This window comes from Hermetia illucens, chromosome 3 (assembly GCF_905115235.1).
Source record: "Hermetia illucens chromosome 3, iHerIll2.2.curated.20191125, whole genome shotgun sequence".
Lineage (NCBI taxonomy): Eukaryota > Metazoa > Arthropoda > Insecta > Diptera > Stratiomyidae > Hermetia > Hermetia illucens.
The window spans coordinates 165,525,148-165,538,248 of NC_051851.1; the positions used below are offsets into that span (position 1 = coordinate 165,525,148).

General features: G+C 45.1%; 1 protein-coding gene across 6 annotated transcripts in view; it reads right to left on the minus strand.

Moving 5' to 3' along the window:
• Positions 1-13,101, minus strand: part of LOC119652303 (neuronal acetylcholine receptor subunit alpha-7) — a 171,467-nt gene that overhangs the window by 85,642 nt on the left and 72,724 nt on the right. The gene's annotated exons all lie outside the window — the stretch shown is intronic.

The window sequence follows — 13,101 nt, forward strand, 5'->3', positions numbered from 1 at the left end:
AACTCTGGGTACCAAGTGAACCCGCTTTCAACTAGCCTTATCTCGATAAAAAGGGGCTCTGGCATGATCGACCTACTTTTAAAACAAAGGCCGCTAATCATGGCTAAAATGGAATTAAAACCACTGAGTGAGAAGCAACCCTGAGCTCATCGGTGAAGAATCTGAGTCTAGACTCTAACTCTCCCAGTGACCATTGGGGACCGTTCGAACTGGGGCCCAGTCCTTAATAGATGAACCAATGCAGGCTCCTCTACTAAGATCAAAGTCTTACCCATGAGTAAGCATTTGACTCTGCACAAACAGTCATTGTATAAAAGAGAGTTCTCGGACAAATCGCCTTTGAACAAAACAGAACCTCCCCGTTGTGCTAAAATCAAAGGGTAAGGATCGTCCGAGGTATGGCTTAAGGAAAACCGAAACGTTAGTGGCCCTCTGTAGTTTTCAACAAATCAAGGGTAGAAGAGAGGTTACGTCCGGCAACGGTTAAGTCCTAATTTACCGATGGACATGTTAGGGTAATGCGTCTTTGCATCGTTCACTAGCATAGGCCAGCAAACTCCGTCTAGTTGCAAGAACTACATCATAACAGAACACCAAGCTTTGATTTGAGTCAGTATACCTCAAAAGTCATCGCATCAGAGAATTTCGTTTAGTCCTTGCACTCCATCATTGAACAACAAATGAAGCTACGGAGTAACGGACTAAGCATTGTCAAGGTCAAGAAAACTAGTTATATTTGGCAAAGAGCGCCATGAGAAAAGGATGAGGGACAAGCTCGGGAAGCAGAAAGTTGTGGCTGATTTCCTTCCACAGATCGTGAAACAGGTGGACAGGCTCATAAAGGATTGGTAACCAATCTTAGAAAACAACGGACTGAAAGTATCAAACCTAGTACTTCATAGGATCAATGCGCTTCGAAAAATGTATGAACTAGGAAAGAACATGATGTGAATGGTTTCCGCAGAAATGTCACAAGTCTTGGTGTCTTTTGTCGGCAAGGGCTTTTTGTGCGAATATTCTGGTCAAAGACCTGACTTCTCTCCGTTAATTAATGAAATCTTCATGGTTGATCTGAAAGTAGACCGGCAAGATTTTGGAAGAGGTATGCGGATAATATCTGTGCCATCATCGAAAAAGAAAACGCCGAGAATATGCTTAATACTCTTGAAAGATTAGGTGGAGACACAATTAGTGTACCTAGAGATCTACAGGGAACCGACCGTTACAAAACCAGTCATCCTCAGCACTTCGGACCACGCTCATCACAGCAAGTTGTCTCTTTCGATCACATGATCGGCCGGATGCTATCCTTCCCCATATCTGCGGAAGGTGTGGCCCGGCCTGATATCCCGAAGAAAAAACCTAGTTTTTATCCTAGCTTAAGCTCAAACAATTGGTCTGAATTTGGATGTAATGTGCACCCTTTTCGTGTTTTTGCGATTATATAAAGGAGCGTGTTCCACCTGTTGCCGTTTTCGGTCATGTTGCTCCCAGGGCAGAGGTGAGTCAGCGTCTGATGAGTTGCCTCTGCCCTGGACGAAACCGCCAGTCTTTCTTTCCTCATATTTTGGTTGTTGATAGACTGAATGGATACGTTGAGCGGCCTAGCCCGGAGAGTTTGATCAATAAACATAAGATAATCCTTCAACGGGAAGCGTCATCAAGCTTACTTTGGATCAACAGCCAAAAAGGAAAATAGGATGAGAATTTTATCAAATCTAACTTTCATTTAAGCGAAGGTTGAAGTAACTTGGTATCCAGAATTATCTGAACACAGAGAGAGAGGCAAACTCGCTTGAGGTCTGGTGGCTGAGACTAAACTTTGCTAACAGCAAGGATCTGCTATCGCAGATGAAAGGCTTGACTCCCTAAATCTTATTGGAGCAATGAGAACCACGCCGTCTATGCTCTATCCTAATCACCAAAAATAAGAATGGCCGACAAACTGCCACGAGCTTGGGAGTATAGACCTAAGAATCTTCGTTGACAGTTCCCGGAAAACCAAATTATGGAACTGGCCTGACTTTTCGAAAATGGCGAAAATTATGACGGAAAAGAAGGTTTTCAATAAAAATGACGTGGTTGTACCAGCACTAAATAGCAGCATCACATTAAGTGAGCTGGTTTTTTTGTTGCTCACCTTTACCTATAGCTCGGGTGCGAGTTTTAGATTCCTCCTCTTGTGCCAATACTGAGGACTTAATTTGGATTCCCGCCGCCGCAGTTTTCCTTGGTGAAGAGGCTTTTTTCTTCTTGGCAGTCTACTGGGCCACATAGAGTTCATAAATACTCTTCCAACCCCCCTATTTGCGATTTCTTGTCCAGTTGAGTAGATGACACTTCCATTTCCGTGATTTGATCGCTTATCGGCGCTTTTGCTATCTAGTTTCCTAATATTTTTTTTGTGGGTAGGGTAGGTGAATGCGTTTAAGCACGTACTTTTACAATGATAAGACGTGTAGTACTATCAAAACTCAACATTTCCCCGTCGATAGATAACTAGTCTGGTACCGTTTGATACAGACGGGATTGGGGAGGGGGAAAGGAATTGTAAATTCAAAGAACCCCTTTTCATCCGGTTCCAGTGCCGGTTTGGATCCATCTTCTTCACAACAAGAAAACCATGAACTTAATGTCCAATATAGTTCCTTCTATTAGTGGTCTTCAACATCACTCTGGCAATGTTGTCCAGAACGAGCTCGTCCCGGTGTCTGTATAAAGTTTTTGACGAATTCCATCCCATTGTCAACGGCCCGATTGCAGAAACCACAGTCAGGGCATTGTGCCTTCCCTACCCTGTGCAGGCATGACTGAAAACCTTCATGTCCGCTTCGAAGAGAGGGGGGGGGGGGAGTGTGAAATAATCAATTTTGCCATGTTTTCCGTTTAGGCACGGATATAGTGCATCCGCCTTTTACCTCATTTCGCAAAGAAAGTTCCCATTCATTTAGTGTACTTTTTAGCCAGGGTGACTATTTCGGTTTTTTCTTCCAGCGCAAGGCTTCCAACTTGGCATCAATATGCCAAGTTTGCTTCGCGCCTGTTCGACAATGCGTTCGGCAGCCAGCTCTGCTACATTACCTGCGTAACCGACCAGGTGCAGCTCCTCTGGCATGTCGAGTCTTAGCAAACTATTTTAGGAAGAGTTCCATAGATCCGAGCCTAGAACGGATCCCTGTGCTAACCCCGATGTGATCTCTATCCTCCTTTGGCCCTCGGGATCGCAGAGCATATCTGTCCGTCTTAGGCAATTACCGGTATTTTTTATATTAAACATTGCCGCATCCACAATGTCTATAATAGAATTCACCATAGATTTCCCTTCTCTAAAACCGAATTGCATTGGGGATAAGGCAGCTTGAATCGCTTCAGCGAGTCTACTTCTGATGATATCTCGTATGTGGGGGTTTCCTTTCCCTTTGCTGAGCGGGACCATCCAGTGGCAAGAAAATTGTCCTCCTTCGGGCAAACGTTGCATGTACCGATGACTACCACGCAGTTGTCATCAACCCATACAGGAGGATGGCATAATGTGGTCCATCTATCTGACACAGAGTAAATAGTGTTTCCGTAGAACCCTGGTTTTTCCCATTCATCTCGTCGAATAAGTTCTGCCAGTAGCGAGCTCTGTTTCTTTTATCGCTCTGCGAAGTGTACTCTGCAATTTTGTCGTATGCCTCCTCCCGGGCTGTAGACGTTGTGCCGAACGGAGGAGCTTATGATACTCCTTACGTAGAGCGGCTCTTTCAAGTCTCACATCATGTCAAGTCTACTTGTGCTTGTACTCTATTATGGCAAAGGGCGGAGCTTATAGCACTCTTTGCGCAGTTTGTTTGTTATCTAAAGTAATGCATAAGATTCTTGTCATTATTAAGTGCGAAATTGAGTAAGAAAGCGAGTATGAAGGCCTCGCCAGCTGTCATTATCAGGTTCATAACAGAATTGACAATAGCCTTGTCCACCCCCGGAGGTGTCTTCCAGCGCGGCTCCACCTGTTCGAAGAGCCTTTATGAACACCTTCATAACGTTGCACGCGCAGGGAGGTCGCCGAGATGGTGCACACTGAGAGATATCGTCAATCACTTCTAACGCGATATATTAATGGTTGCTTGTCGAAAAATTTTCCAGAACTGGTGGATGAATATCCATTCACTAGCGATTCTGATGCCAAGTTTACGTCGGGTTTACTCCCTTCACAGTCTGGGCGCTGGAACGTGGGTGTGGATTCGGTGGCTCCGTTCTCGCCGCTATTTCGAAAACAGGTTCTCTATGCACTCTGGGTGGGGCATGCTCCATTCAAGTGCCCTGGCATTGAAGTCACCCACTAACGGGATTCGTCTCTCCGTGCTCAAAACGGCCTTTTCCAGAGCATTAAGCTTGCGTTAAAGGCCGGCAACGTCTCATTCAGTGCATGGTGATAACGTCCGCGCCAAAACCAAAAGAACGAACAACATCGAATCGCACTGGTCAAACGACAAAAAATGAAGACAGAAGACTACAATTTTGAGACCATTGAAAATTTCTTCCTTCTAGGGTCGAAAATCACAACCGATAACAGCCACGATGATGAAATCCGCGCACGGTTGTTGGCAGCCAACAGAGCCTATTTCAGCCTACAAAAACTGTTCCGCTCGAAACGTTTCACCATAGGATCAAAGCTCTTACTGCACAAGACTATGATCTTGCCAGTCCTTGCGTATACCTCGGAGACTTAGCAAAGAAAACTGCGAACTCTTGGCCGCGTTCGAGAGAAAAATCCTCCGAAGAATGTTTGTCCCCCTACATGAGGATGAATGGTTCCGTAGCCTACATAACGACGAAATCTATGAGCGATACCAAGACCGTCTCGTCGTAGATAAAATCCGGCTCAACAGGTTGCGGTGGGCGCGGTCACTTAATCCGTATGGATGAGGATGATCCCACCCGCAAAGTCTATAAGGGTAATATCTATGGTAGAAAAAGAAGACGAGGCACACTCTGCCTGAGATGGAGCGATGGTGCAGGTCAGACCGCCATACAGCTTTTAGGGATATCGAATTGGTGGACCTCGGTGCAAAACCGGGATGTCTGGAGTTCCTTATTAAGACAGGCCTAGACGGGATACCGGTTGTTGCGCCGTTGATGATGATGATGATGCAAAAGTTGGGGCGGTGGTCTCTGCTATATATAGCCAATGGGAGGAAAAAGACCAGGCGGCTTTGCATTTCATATGCAGCTGCCGGCCTCCTTAAATCTTAGGCGAAGAGAAAGAAAGAGTTTTCTTCAACGAAGATTTTGCGTATTATCTATCCTTTTTTAACCACCCCACTTCTCCGCCTATTTTCCTGCGGATACACCGTAAAGTATTTCTTCCCGGTTAGGCCAAACTCTCGATTAAAGGAGTTCAACAGACACGGACATATGGACATCCGGAGATCGGCTCCTCCACTCCAAGTCTCACACGTTGAAATCACCCGCGATTATTTTAGACCTGTTGTTGCATTTGGAGGAACGGATCCGTTGTAGATATGGACTCCGTAGATTTTGCCCTTACACAGTTAGTTCCCTGGAATACCTTAGTTCCTCTATGGCATGTCGTCCACATGACTATATTGCGACTATTCGAGGCAAATTTTCCACCAAGGTAGCGCTAGGGTAGTTTAGCTATAATTGGTAGATTAAAGCCGCGTCGACATTCCAATAGAATAATCTATGAGAGCAGCTCCTTTTGGTGGCCGTGGTTAATTTGTATGAGCCTCATTCAGCTTCGAACTTCAGTTTCTTTCATATGCCAAACCCCTGCCACCACCTGGAACGTGCCGATCTCCACTTCGCCTTCTTCCATTATATCTCCCTGGATTAATTTCACTTCAGTATCAAATCGCCTTTATGTTTGCCTGGTATGGCTCACACTACCGCCTAAGTCTACCAATTTCGGATCCGCTTTCACTTTTTGAAGGATATCGGTGTTGGGCAAATCCGCCTTTTTGTTGCCCACTTTTACTTATTGCACGAGGAGGACGTAATCTGGATTTTTGTTGCCGAAGTTATCCTCGACTTAGAGACTTTTTCTCTTGGCAGCCTATTGGGTCCTAAAGGGTTCATCAATACTATCGCTATTCCTTTCTTTGCGCTTTCTCGCCTACCTTATGTTGAGGAGGTGTCAATTCCGTTTCTCGTGACTTAGTCCTTTGGACTACTAACTAACCTAAAAGCTGTTCCATCGGTAGAGCATTGATTTGAAACCGTTTGACACACACGGGAATTCATGAATTTTATTTTCACTGACGGTATTTGAGAGAAGGAAAGGAATTGGAAGTTTAAGGAATCCTTGCCACCCGGTCCCTACACCCATCCAGCTTAACCTTCTTCACAACAAGAACCCGAGCGTAATGCGCAACACCGCTCATTTTTTCAGTGCTTCGCCAAATCCCTCTGATAATGTTGCTCGGAAAAAGCTCCTCCCGGTGCTTGCACAAAGTTGCTGACTAATTCCTTCCCTTTGTTGACCACCTCAGTGCAGAACTCAGAGCCAGGGCATTCTGCCTTGGTCAGGCAGGTAAGACGAGAAACATCTATGTCCACTGAGAAGGGGGGGGGGGGGGGTAGAGGAACGGGTTATAAACTATTTTAGGATGTTTTCGGTTCATATAGGGATCTAATTTGTCGATAAACGCAGCTCTGCCTACTCCAGGAGCCTTGAATTTCCCGATGGTCACCTTCACATTATTCCACGCGCAGGGAGATCGCCGAACTGGTGCTCACTGAGAGATAGCCTCAACCACTTTCACTTTGCAGAAGTGCACTACCAATTCCGATGCCAAGATTACGTCGGGGTTGCTCCCTTCTGGGCGCTGAATCGTTGGTGGGGGTCCGTGCTCAAAATGAACTCTTCCAGAGCATCAAGCATGCGTCAAACGCCAGTATGGTTACATTCAATGTCAGATAAATGTAGAAAAATGTTGACCTGATCACCTGGGCCTAGACAAAATCATTCCCCCGGCAAATTTTACCATAGCGAGTTTTTAGTTTCGAGAATTCGCAGAGATAGTTAGTTAGTTCAGTTTAGCGGGGGAGCCGAATCTACAAACACTAAGACCTTTGTTAGATCCATTGTACTATCCCCCGGAAATCGCTTCTTCAACGGTTTCTCGTCCACGGCCTGTGCAGGCTCTGAAGAATCTGAGAATACTCTCCAGAGACAGAGACTGCGCAGACTCTTCGTTGAAAAAAACCTCACGAAGGTCCCTTGGTCTGTGGATTCAGCTCCGAGGAATGATAAATGCAGTCGCCGCTTTACAATGCTACATTATTTATCTGGGCGCGTTTGTTCCTTAACCTTCTTATTCTCCTTCTACTCAGGGACGCCGATAGTAAGGAAAATTCCTGGTCTATCGGCTCTTCCTCCTGCTTTGCGCCTAATAGCATCCAGGTGGAGGTTTTGAGCTTATTCTGGACTCCAAATTGTTCCAAGACCTCTACCATTATGCTCCTCTTCTGGAAGAGAGAGCACTTTTAAACGATGGCCCGGAAACCCTCTTCCCTCCCACACATCGTTGACGGAGGAGCAGTACTGTTTGAGCCACTTGTTCGTGCTTTTGTCGGCAAAGTTACTGAAGACGTAGTATAATCCCTTGTGAGGATGCAGTCCTTACAGCTAGGAAGAGTTTCCTCCTAAGCTGCTCGCACTAATCTGTATCGTAACCGGATGAATTGGTGTCGTCATAAAAAATCCATCCATCGACTTTGATAGCCTTCACAGAGATGCCACTTATCCCAACTTTGGTTACTTCTGGACGTTCACGCCTGGTGGCCTCTTCCAATTCAATCTTTTCTGTAAGACAGTCAACCCAGGATTTCCAGAGAGCACGTAGGTTTTAGACTAGAAACCAGAACCTTCTCTCCCAGTAGCTCTTGATTACTCACAGAATCTACTTTTGTTTGTTGATTTCGGACCTTAATTCAATGTGGACTACTTCTGTAAAGAAGATCAGCCGCAACCATTGAATAGGTAATTCTAGGGAACAGCATATGATGATGATGATGATGATGATGATCATCATCATCATCAAAGGCGCAACAACCGGTATCCGGTCTAGATCTGCCTTAATAAGGAACACCAGACATCCCGGTTTTGCGCCGAGGTCCACCAATTCGATATCCCTGAAAGCTGCCTGGCGTCTTGACATGCGCCATCGCTCCATCTTAGGCAGGGTCTGCCTCGTCTTCTTTTTCGACAATAGATATTGCCCTTATAGACTTTCCGGGCTGGATCATCCTCATCCATACGGATTAAGTGACCCGCCCACCGTAACCAATTGAACCGGATTTTATCCACAATCGATCATGGTATCGCTCATAGATTTCGTCGTTATGTAGGCTACGGAATCGTCTATCCTCATGTAGGGGGCCAACAATTCTTCGGAGGATTCTTCTCTCGAACGCGGCCAAGAGTTCGCAATTTTTCTTGCTAAGAACCCAAGTTTCCGAGGAATACATGAGGACTGATAAGATCACAGTCTTGTACAGTAAGAGCTTTGACCCTATGGTGAGACGTTTCGAGCGGAACAGTCTTTGTAAGTTGAAATAGGCTCTGTTGGCTGACAACAACCGTGCGCGGATTTCATCATCGTAGCTGTTATCGATTGTGATTTTCGACCCTAGATAGGAGAAATTGTCAACGGTCTCAAAGTTGTATTCTCCTATTCTTATTCTTACTGTTTGCCCAGTGCGGTTTGATGTTGTTGGTTGATTCGTCTTCGGTGCTGACGTTGGCACCATATATTTTGTCTTGCCTTCATTGATGCGCAACCTAAGATCTCGCGCCAATCGCCGCCTGCTCGATCTGGATGAAGGCAGTTTGTACGTCTCGGGTTGTTCTTCCCATGATGTCGATATCGTCAGCATAGACCAGTAGTTGGGTGGACTTGAAGAGGATGGTGCCTCTCGCATTTACATCGGCATTACGAATCACTTTCTTCAGGGCCAGGTTTAAGAGAACATCCCCTTGTCTGATGCCGTTGTTGATGGTGAATGGTCTTGAGAGTGATCCTGCTGCTTTTATCTGGCCTCGCACATTGGTCAGGATCGGCAGTCTTATCAATTTCGTCGGGATACCTAATTCTCTTATGGTCGTGTACCGTTTTACCCTGGCTATGCTATCATAGGCGGCTTTAAAGTCAATGAACAGATGGTGCAACTGTTGTCCATATTCCAACAGTTTTTCCATCGCTTGCCGCAAAGAGAAAATCTAATCTGTTGCTGATTTGCCTGCACTGAAGCCTCTTTGGTATGGGCCAATGATGTTCTGGGCGTATGGGGCTATCCGGCCTAGCAAGATAGTGGAGAATATCTTATAGATGGTACTCAGCAACGTGATACCTCTATAATTGCTGCACTGTGTGATATCTCCCTTTTTATGTATGAGACAGACAATGCCTCGTTGCCAATCGTCAGGCATTGATTCGCTGTCCCATACCTTGAGCACAAATTGATGAACCACTTGGTGTAACTGGTCGCCTACTCCTCCATATTCTTCACTTTACAGTTTATTATTTTAGAATCCTTTCAGGAATAACTCTTTCCTTTTGGAATTTTTCTGTGTTTGATCCTTTCTCTTTAAGAATGGATTATAAAGCCACGAATTCAGGCGAATTTTCTTTGATTAGAGGACTTTCTCATCCCCACCTCCTTTCTAATTCAGAAAACTCGCCATAATAAGGTTGGATCCTCCAATTTTTATGGCCTGAGGATGTGAAGGCTGGAAGGGAATCTCAAAGGGCACGAGGAAATCAAATCAAATAACCAAATGGTTAGTGAAGGAATTCCTGAGTATGGAAAAGCAGTTTCAGGCTAACTCGGTCAAAAATTCAAACGAATTCTCCCAGGCCTGCCCGTTTATTGGGGAACTCAGAGAAGACGAAGTCTTGGTGTCATTTAATGTCGGCGATGGAAAGGTGAGGTAAAGCAATACACGGAGCTGGTGACAATCTACATTAAAAAAACTACTTTACCTTTAGGGGCGGGTATTATAAGCAGCTAGAAAGAGTCTTGGTGTGGAACTCCCTCAGCATGGTCATAAGTACAAAGTCACTTCTTTCAAGCTGTCACTAAATTTAGTGCCGGATCAGCCACCCAAAAATAGAATATAAGTTAACCAAATCCTCCTTCCTTTCAAGCGAAAGGTGGGGAAACATGGTTTGAACTTTTTTCAGTAGCTGGAGCAGTTAACTCAAAACTCTTTTAAGATCAATCAAGGATCAATCGGTCTACAGTGATCATGGATCAAATTTTATTGGAGCAGACATCAGAATGAAGAAAAACCTGACAGAAGCGATTAAATCCTCGACCAATGAAATCACCAAAATATCGGCCATGGACAGTATCTCGTCGAAGCTAATAACTGTGGCTTCTCCTCACTTTGATGGCTTATGAGAGCCAAGGTTGTCATTTCTGGATCCGCTTTCATTTTTCGAAGAAAATCAGTGTAGGACATATCACCTTTCTTCGAAATAGATTCTTTTTGATCTTTCATCGCTATTTGCTACCGGGCTTTATCCACTGCTCCGGCTTACGAGTTTTTAATTCCTGGCTTTTTGCCAACGCTGTGGATTTAATAGGAATTTTCGGCGACTCAATTTTTCTCGGTCCACCGGTTGCTGGGTCCTGGTTCACTATTTCCTTCCTTACCTCGCGAACGCTGAGGCGAGGACACCTGCGTTTCCTGTGGTACTTTGTGTTAACTACACTTTCTCTGTCCTATTTTTTTTGTAGATAGGGTAAGTGAAAGCACTTGCGTATGATATGATATGTTGGACCCCCCAGCGGTAGGACGTTCGACTACTAGCTAAAAACCTCGCTGTCGTTATAGAACTAGTCTGGAACAGTTACATCGGGTTCCTCCTCCCGCTCTGTCTTCAGGGAGCCTTAAAATCAGGGAATTTCTTTCGCTAACAGAAAGGGAGAAGAGGAAGGGAATTGTAATTTAAGAAAATACTTTGCCATTTGGTCTCTGAGAAAAAAAACACAAATCCTTTCTGTCCTCATCACCTCCCGGAAAATGTTTTCCGAAATGAGCTCCCTTTTGTACAAGAAGTTGTTGGCGAATCCTATTTCGCCTCCCACAAGGAAACAATTTATGATTGGCGTCGTTAAACACCCCATTATAAGGGTATCACGCTTTCTCAATCCTATGCAGTTAAGACCGAGCACCTCCAAGCGCGTTTAGAAGTTGGGTGGTGAGTTGATAAATCTAATCATGCTTTCGGTTCAGCCACGAATCTAAGCTGCTAATGAGCCGCGCAGTTCATTTTCTTTTAGACTCATTTTGTCACTCATTTCGTATATGTTGCCATTTTTCACAAGCAAACATCCCCCTTCAGTCTTCTCCTTTGCGCTTGTAGATAGCTTCACGCTCCTTAGTATGGAAGGCAATGGGAAACACTCATTCGATCACTATCCCAGGCAGTTCTGAGAAAAACCGACCTTATTCGCAAGGCCCAAACATTAACTGCAGCATTATCCGCTGGGGGGTTCTATTTTGGTCAGCATGAAACATTAACTGCAGCATTATCCGCTGGGAGGGGGGGGGGGGGGGTTATTTTAGTCAGCATGATTATTTTGTTTTTATTCTGGGGCAAGGATGGAAACATCGTGGACAGTCATTCAGCAACCAGGCGTGTTTCTTGTGGTATGTCGAGTCTTAGCAGGCTATCATCAGAAGGGTCCCAGAAATCCAGTCCTTAGATAGATCCCTATGCTACCTAACTGCCTTGGGCGTAAGTCCACTTCAGGGAGTCCATGCCTGATGAGCGTTCAAAGTACCTTCCCGACCATGTCAAACATACAGAATGATCGGCATGCAAACGGCAGCGTAATGTCCTTCCCTTTTCAACTTAGCGCAAGACTCGCCACTTTGCAGCACAGGTAAAAATGCACTCCTTCAGGTAGTAGGCCTGGCCGATAGCCGAATATCAGTCTATACGCCTGTGCCGAGATTTCGTTGGGTCGTGACGTCTTCTTGTGTTTACTAGAGAGAACTGGTTCTACAAGCTCTTTCATGGTGAAAAGGGAGCAGCCCCCGGCTTCTCTGCGTTGGTGCTATCAACCCGTACGAGTTGTTTAAGGAATAATATCTCTATAATGGAGTCCATCTGTCCGCACAAAGTGAACAGCTTTTTCGGGTGACAAGTTTATAATAGAGTCGAGGTGGATCCTAATTCATCTCGTCAAATAGGTCCACCAGCAGCGAACTTTATCTTTGTTTATTGAGCTGCGAAGGTTCTTTTTACTTGTACTATTTTTTATCTATCTCTGTGTCAAACAGCAGAGCTTATGGCACTCCCTCCGTAATTAGACAATTTTCGCCGTTCAGAAATACATTAAATTCTTATCACGGCTGCAGGCGGTCCATTCGTCGAAGTGTGGAAGCACCATGGGTTATGGTTATTAGACTTATAACTGCATTTATGATAGCGTCACCTGTATTGAAGTAGTGAATTGTCTTCTGGTGCAGCGCTGCTTGATCCCAGAGCTTTGACGGATCTCCCGAGTGCCGGGCTGGTATCCAACGCCATTCCAAAGCCACGTATTGATGGTTGCTTGCCGAGAAATTTTTCAGGATTCTTCACTCGTTCATGGACGACTCCAATGATTCCAACGCAAAGACCGGGGGTACCTTACGAACTACCTGTTAAATTCTGTTTTTTCCACTGGTAACAAATTTCTTCGCGCATTGCTCAGCAACTTCCACCACAGCGAGTTTTTGACCTCGCGAATTCGTAGAGGTGATACCTATCCGAGCATTGGTTACTTCTGGACGTTCACCCTTGGTGGACTCTTCCACTTCGATCTTTTCTGTTAGACAGTCTAAATCCAGGATTTCCAGAGAGCACGTAGGTTTTAGGCTCGAAACCAGAACCTTCTCTCCTAGTAGCTCTTGATTACTCACAGAATCTACTTTTGTTTGTTGTTTTCGAACCTAATTCAATGTGGACTCCTTCTGTATAGAAGATCAGCCGTAACCATTGAATAGGTAATTCTAGGGAGCAGCACAATGGACTTAATAAAAGGCCTGTGTTATAGAGCAGCAGATCCCCACAACAGATTAAACTAACTAACCAG